The sequence below is a fragment of the Malania oleifera genome, chromosome 1 (assembly GCF_029873635.1).
Source record: "Malania oleifera isolate guangnan ecotype guangnan chromosome 1, ASM2987363v1, whole genome shotgun sequence".
Lineage (NCBI taxonomy): Eukaryota > Viridiplantae > Streptophyta > Magnoliopsida > Santalales > Ximeniaceae > Malania > Malania oleifera.
Window position 1 is genome coordinate 156784334 of NC_080417.1, and position 8239 is coordinate 156792572.

An 8239-nucleotide genomic window follows, 5' to 3' on the forward strand; every position below is an offset into this window, starting at 1 on the left:
CTAAAGGGGAATGATTTAATCCATGGAGTTTTTCACTTATAAACTAGTCTATCATCTCGATACCCATACTTTCTTAGGTCCGGTTGGTTTCATAAAGGATGTTTCTTTAACTTTCCATATTTGTTTAGTTTTCACACATTTTCTCTTAAATGGACATTCAAAATTTATATGCCCCTTTTTCTTACATTGATAGCATATGGTGTTCATGTAAGCATTAAAGGATGTGCTTGCATTATCTTTGGAGGATTTTGAGAAATAATCCATGTAAAGATTCATTTTTTTTTTTATATTTTCAAATTCATTAAATCGAATGCCTTCTTTGTTTAGATACATTCTTTGGGAGCCTACCATTTTGTCAAAGTTTGCTTTTCCTTTTGTAAAGTTATAAATGTTTTTTTTCTTTATCTTTAATCTAATTTTTGAGATCATTTAACTCTATCTCTTTCTTGTTGTCAACCTTCTTTAGTGATTTTTCTTATTCTAGAGATAATTTTCTTATCTTATCCTCTAATTTAGAAATATATATATATATATATATATATATATATATTTCTTATACTCTATAGAGTATAGGGATCAAAGTCTTCTATCATCTTTTCATTCTTGCTTTATAATTCTTTAATTTTCAAATCTTTTTCATTTTCACCAAGATTTTTAGCTTCTAACTACTTTATTGTAGCTTCATTCTTACTTTTTATTTTCTTGATTCTAGAATTCTTTTCTCTTTCTGTAGCCTTAAGGAATTCTAACTCTTTCATTGTTCATTCATTCATATTTTTCAATGAAGTATTTTGTTTAGTTACTTTAATTAGCATCTTGTGAACTTTGAATAAATTATTTAGAAGTTCTTCATAAGATGGCATGCTCTCATCATCGGATTCATCACTACAAGAATTGTTTAAAGATTTAGATGAGGAGCTTTCCTCATTGTCTCAAGCCATAAAGCACGTATAAGCAACCTCTTGGTCACTTGATTCATTCTCTAAACTACTTGTACTCATCATGTCCCAAGTAGTGGCTTTCATGACCTTTTTCTTTTTCTTCTTAAATATTTCTTTAGTAGTGGACTATTCTGGTTTAATATGTCCAGCTTTGTTGCAATTGTAACACGTAGGAGTTTTATTCTTTGATTTCTTACTAACTTCTTCTTTCTTCTTCATCTTGATTTAGAATTGGATTTTCTTTTGAATTTATTTTTCCTTCTTAGAATTTATGCTAGTTTTTTAGATATAAAGGCTACTTCATCTTCATCCATTTCTTCTTCACTACTTAAGTTCTCTTTTGAGGCTTTGATGACTCTTGGATTTTACCACTGTTTTCATTCATTGTCATTTCGTATGTGAGTAAAGAACCTATAAGTTCATCTAAGGAAATGGTTTTCAAATTTCTTCCTTCCGTTATAACAGTGGCTTTTGGTTCCCATTTAGGTGGCAGCCCTCTAAGAATTTTCCTTATCATCTCACAAGTAGTGTAGGTTTTTCCTAGTGCATTTAGGGAATTGATTTTATGAGTGAACCTAGTAAACATATTACTTATGGATTCATCCGGGTTCACTCTAAACACTTCATATTCACTTGTAAGCATATCAATCGTATTATCCCTAACATCTATAGTGCCTTCATATGCTACTTCTAGTTTGTATCATATCTCCTTACCTGATTTGCAAGCCATTATTTTATTAAATTCATTGGCATCTAAAGCACAATGTAGAGCATTCATGGTACTAGAATTTACTTGCAGCATCCTATAGTCTAAGTTTGTCATATCAATTTTCTCCTTAGGAACTTGTTTTCCATCAACTAATTTAAGGGGAGTTTGGTCACCATCCATAACAACCTCCCAAGCTTTCCAATTCATAACTTGAAGATATATTTGCATTCTCTTTTTTCAGAAGGTGTAGTTTAAACCACAAAAGATTGGTGGCCTAGTTGAAGATTGTCCCTCTCCAAAGGGAGCTACGCCTAATTGAGCCATTTAGATCTTTTTATAACTACTAATTAAGATTTTCTATAACCCCGCTCTAATACCAATTGAAAAGTAAGGTGTAGTCCCAAGAGGGGGGGGGGGGTGAATTGGATTTTAAAACTTTCTTTTAATTCCTTTTGAGAATTCTTAAACTTCTTTTATTTCTTTTAAACAATTCTTGACTTGTTTGTTTAACTCTTTAATCACAAAAAACTTAGATTCTTTTATCTAATCAACAACACTATTGCTTAGCCAAACAAGTAATCAATCATTCAACCAAATCAATCAAGCACAATGTTTAAACCAAACAACCAAATGATTTGTCAAGTATAAGTTAACCACAACACTATTTGAATAATGGAAGATTCAACACTCTTTGGAAGATAAACACAAACCACTCAATATCAAACTTTAAACCATTTAATCACAATATAGCTTATGTTATCAGTCCTGGATATAAAATTGAATTAAGCCCTGTAGTGAATGAATTTGTCTCTTTAACATGATGTGTAATATAAAATCCAAACACAATATCTACACTCTTCTCAATATTCAGAATGCAACTAAACTCTCAGTTAATTTATCCTTGGGCTGTTAACCAAGTAACCTACTCCCATGTGGTTTCCGCAAGGTATGGTATAACCAATGTACTCCCTTTCAGTTTTCGCAACCCAAATTAAAATTAGACTTCAAGTTTACTTGATTTCCATATTATGTAGTATATATGATTATCAATTAAACCATCCACGCAATTTAAATATACTGAAAATAAAGAGTAAGGGAAAGAGAGAGTGAGACGGAGATTTTTACGAGGTTCGGCTTATACCCAGCCTACGTCCTCGCCTTTGGCAAACCACCAAAGGATTCACTAAACATGTTCCTTTAATGGGCGGAATAAACCTTTACAACACTCCTTGGTTAAGGCTAGAGCCCGCCTTCTCCAAACGATGTCCTCTCATTCGGTCACTCGTTAACTAGGCTAGAGCCCGCCTCTCTAAACAATATCCCCTTACTTAGCCAACAATCCAAACAACCCTTGGAATCATCATTCTACAAGATACAAATCAAATATTTGTGTGCAAAGAATTTGCTCCTAAAAGAGCTGATTAGTACAACAATTCAAAACTATAATATACTTCAAAGTAAATAACAATATGGAAATTAACTTGAAGCTCAATAAAGTATATCTCTAATTAATTCTTTCAATGATTAAAAGATTTAGAATTTGTAGCACAATTCTTATGGAAGAAGATCAGCAAAAACTTAGTTGAATTTGTGCAAGTGAGAGCAAGAGCGAGCCATGAGAATTTAAGAGCAATTGAGAGAAATTTTGAATTTTTGCTGAATTTGAATTCTTGGTGCATTGATTCAATGATCTTTGAGGCTTATTTATAGACTTTAAAAGGTATGTAACTTGGTCCCTAAGTGACTTGGAGTATCCCCTACGTTTTCACAAAGTTTGAGCCCCAAGCAAACCATTTAAAAAATGTTTCTGTTGAGGTTGTTTTTAAAATTCTGTTCGGGGCAGTCGCCTGCCATGTTTTTTTTAAAGGGGTAGCAAGGGCAATAGGGTGGTAGTCACCTACCAGGACATAGCCAGTCGCCTGGCTTGACCACCCAGGCTGCTGTCAGGTTGCTGTCAAGCTGTGGTCAGCTTCAAGTACCCTTCAGTGTTTCAGTCGTAACGTTTTCTGTGTAACTCCAAATTTGATGATCTTGGTGTAAAATGAAAGCTAAGAGAAACGCCTACAACTTTTATGTTGAACACTTTTCAAAATAAATATTTTTTTATAAAGAAAAATGCACCTTAATGCGTATATAGAAAAATTAACAACATTTGGAAAATCCTCTTTTTGGTGCTTTTCATTCCAAAAATGATTCGAACATTTTTTAAATAATTTGTGACCTTATAAAAATATTTTCCAAATATGCTAAAAGGTATCTAGGTCCAATAAATTAACCTAAAAGTTTCATGTATTCATATTGAAATTATTTGAAGTACTTAAATGAAATTTCCTATAGACTCTTTCGAATTTTCAATTCTTGAATTCTTTGAGGTCTTTATGCTTGCTTCATCTTTCTTTGATCTTTCATCAAGTTTTCTTTAATCCTCATGCTCTCATGATTCTCAAGCTTTTATCTTTGAATCCATTTTTGAATCCATGCTTTTAGCTTTATATTGAATTCCTTCTTTGAAGTAAAAGCTCTCATGAATTCTTTAACGCTCTATCCTTGAGTCCTAAAAATACATCGCTTAACATATTATGTTAAGTTCTACTTGTTTGTTAGCATCAAAATAAGATTATAAGCCTTGTAAGACCAACAATCTCTCCCTTTTTTATGATGACAAATAAGAAGCAAAAATTGGAGTGAGCCTAAAAAAGACTCCCTCTTTTAATAAGTATCATCTTAACAATATTTGTAAGATCAATATCAATTTCAAAACCTCTTTTACAATCATGCTCATCACTATCAAATACTTATCCTTTTGATATATATTATGTTCATGCTCAGTTTTTACAATTTGCAATATTATGTTCAATTTTTGCTTTAAAACTTCTCCCCCTTTTGACATCCATCAAAAAGGAAAAAAAATGATTAAGTTCAAGTAAAATCACATGTTGAGCATGTCATCAAACATGCATATCAAACATATGAACACACTCAATTTATTATTTTTCAATATAACATGTGTAGTGTGTTATAACATTCAAGTATATAAGTTATAACTTCATTACTAACAACTTTTTCCTTTAGACAATATTCAAGATTTCAATTGTTGATTTTATGATACTGATTTAAAATGGAATTCATGATATCTATTTAAAATTCATAATACCAATTGAAAATTTAATTCATGATACCAATTGAAAATTCTTTGAATTGATTAATAGGGAAACAATCATAATATAAGCACTATGACATAACACTCCCCCTGAATTCAATACATTCAATTTTTTTATCAATTTTGCTTTCATCATCCTATATTTCAAAACATTGATTCATATTATTTATCAGATATCAAGATTATGCTCATATCATCAATGTCATACCATGCTCAAAGATATAATTATTCTTGTCATGCTTAAAAAACCAATCGATCTTTTAGATTGTGATACTAAATGAGTTTTTTTTTTTTTTTAAAAAAAAAAAAATTGTGATACCAATTAAATTTTTTAAAAATGTGATACCAAAAATATTCATGGATACTAAAGACTTTATAGATACCAAAGTCATTATCACATTATACACAACTCATGGATATCAATATAACCATTATATCTCTCATAGCTCATGGATATCAATATAAAAAATAGTAAGTCTATTCATGTAATTCATCAATAGCATGCATGATCAATAATTAATCTCATATTAGAATTCATGCTTATGCTCAATAATCTCATACTCAAATTTTCAACATAGTGAGCCATAAATTATCAATATAAGTCAACTCAAGTAATATATGTAACATATAGCATATCATATAGGCATGTAACCATGTAGCATATAGCATCTTATATAGGCATTCATTCTCAAACTCATCTTAAACTCATCTTTAAGTTTTTATATTTCAACGAGTTCAATTGTTGATCATGAATTAAGTTACTTTCTCAATTTTAAAGGGGAATGACTTAATCCATGGAGTTTTTCACTTATGAACTAGTCTATCATCTTGGTACCCATACTTTCTTAAGTCCGGTTGGTTTCATAAAGGATGTTTCTTTAACTCTCCATATTTGTTTAGTTTTCACATATTTTCTCTTAAATGGACATTCAAACTTTATATGCCCATTTTTCTTACATTGATAGCATATGTTGTTCGTGTAAGCATTAAAGAATGTGTTTGCATTATCTTTGGAGGCTTTTGAGAAATAATCCATGTAAAGATTCCTTTTCTTTTTATTTTCAATTCCATTAAATCCAATGCCTTCTTTGTTTAGAGAAATTCTTTGGGAGCCTACCATTTTGTCAAAGTTTGCTTTTCCATTTGTAAAGTTATAAATGATATTTTCTTTATCTTTAATCTGATTTTTCAGATCATTTAACTCTATCTCTTTCTTGTTGTCAACCTTCTTTAGTGATTTTTCTAATTCTAGAGATAGTTTTCTTATCTTATCCTCTAATTCAGAAATATATATATATATATATATATATATATATATATATATATATATTTCTTATATTCTATAGAGGATAGGAATCGAAGGTCTTCTATCATCTTTTCATTCTTGCTTTCTAATTCTTTAATTTTTAAATCTTTTTCATTTTCAGTAAGATTTTTAGCTTCTAATTCCTTTATCATAGCTTCATTCTTACTTTCTATTTTCTTGATTCTAGAATCCTTTTCTCTTTCTGCAGCCTTAAGGAATTCTAACTCTTTCATTATTCCTTCATTCATATTTTTCAATGAAGTATTTTGTTTAGTTACTTTAATTAGCATCTTATGAACTTTGAATAAATCATTTTGAAGTTCTTCATAAGATGACATGCTCTCATCATCGGATTCATCACTACAAGAATTGTTTAAAGATTTAGATGAGAAGCTTTCCTCATTGTCCTAAGCCATAAAGCACGTATAAGCAACCTCTTGGTCACTTGATTCGTTCTCTGAACTACTTGTACTCATCATGTCCCATGTAGTGGCTTTCATGACCTTTTTCTTTTTTTTCTTAGATTCTTTCTTTAGTAGTGGATATTCTGTTTTAATATGTCCAACTTTGTTGCAATTGTAACATGTGGGAGTTTTATTCTTTGATTTCTTACTAACTTCTTCTTCTTATTCGTTTGATTCAGATTTGGATTTTCTTTTGACTTTATTTTTCCTTCTTAGAATTTTTGCTAACTTTTTAGATATAAATGCTACTTCATCTTTATCCATTTATTTTTCACTACTTGAGTTCTTTTTTGAGGCTTTGAAGACTATTGTCTTGGGCTTTGGTTTTACCACTCTTTTCATTCATTGTCATTTCGTATGTGAGTAAAGAACTTATAAGTTCATCTAAGGAAGTGGTTTTCAAATTTCTTCCTTCCGTTATAGCAGTAGCTTTTGGTTCCAGTTTAGGTGGCAGCCCTCTAAGAATTTTCCTTATCATCTCATAAGTAGTGTAGATTTTTCCTAGTGCATTTAGGGTATTGATTTTGTGAGTGAACTTAGTAAACATATTAGTTATGGATTCTTCCGGGTTCACTCTAAACGCTTCATATTCACTTGTAAGTGTATTGATCCTATTATCCCTAACATCTATAGTGCCTTCATAATTACTCTTAACTTTTTTTTTTTAATTAATTTATTTAAATTTTTTTTTGGGTTATTATATGAAAAACATAGTTAAATTAGAAATATCCTCAAACCATTGTGATTTAAGTGTTTGATGAGACCCGCAGAAAATTTGAATTCAAAGACATGTAGTATATAAAGAATAGGTTTGAGCATAAATACAATCTAACTAGTTCGCATGCATTTTTATGTGTAGTTACTTAACCAATTATGCGACTTTAAAAAACATATAATAATAATAATAATAATAATAATAATAATAATAATAATAATAAGAACAACAACAACAACAACAACAACAAGAAGAGAAAAAAATTAGTTTTGAAATTAGTTCTTGCCATAAAGTATTACAATAAAGATATATGTATATATATAAATTTATATCCCCCTTATGATGTTTGCTTAAAGTACTGGGGGTTGCTTGCCCAAAAAAAAAAAATTTAAAGATCATGCAAGTACCAATTTTCTGGTTTTATCAATTAAGCTCATACAAAAATATAACCAGAAAACCATAACCATGATGATCCTTAAGATTTAACAATCACATACAAGATCATATGGTAAACACAAACAACTTGTGGCAAAACAATAAATATCAATGAGATCATTTCATTTAAACACATGCCACATTGAATTACAATATATCTAAGCTGAAAATGTTCGTGAGCAAAACAATATTGGAATTTATATTTAGATACTCCCCCTATCAATTTGAATTACGAGCTTAGATGAACACAGTTGCTTATACTAAACCAAAAATTAATTTCATTAAGCATGTCATGCAGTATAAGCAATTATTTTTGCACTCCTTAAGTCAACTATAAAGAATATATATCAACTTTATTTATCATTATCAGTGTAGTTGCCCTTATAGACCATAGATGCATCAGAGGATATATATTAAGACATGCAATAATGTTCATGACCCAAGAACATTTCATATCAAACCATAAAATTTCAAGCGCGTGATATAATGTTAAGAGATTTCATAAGAGC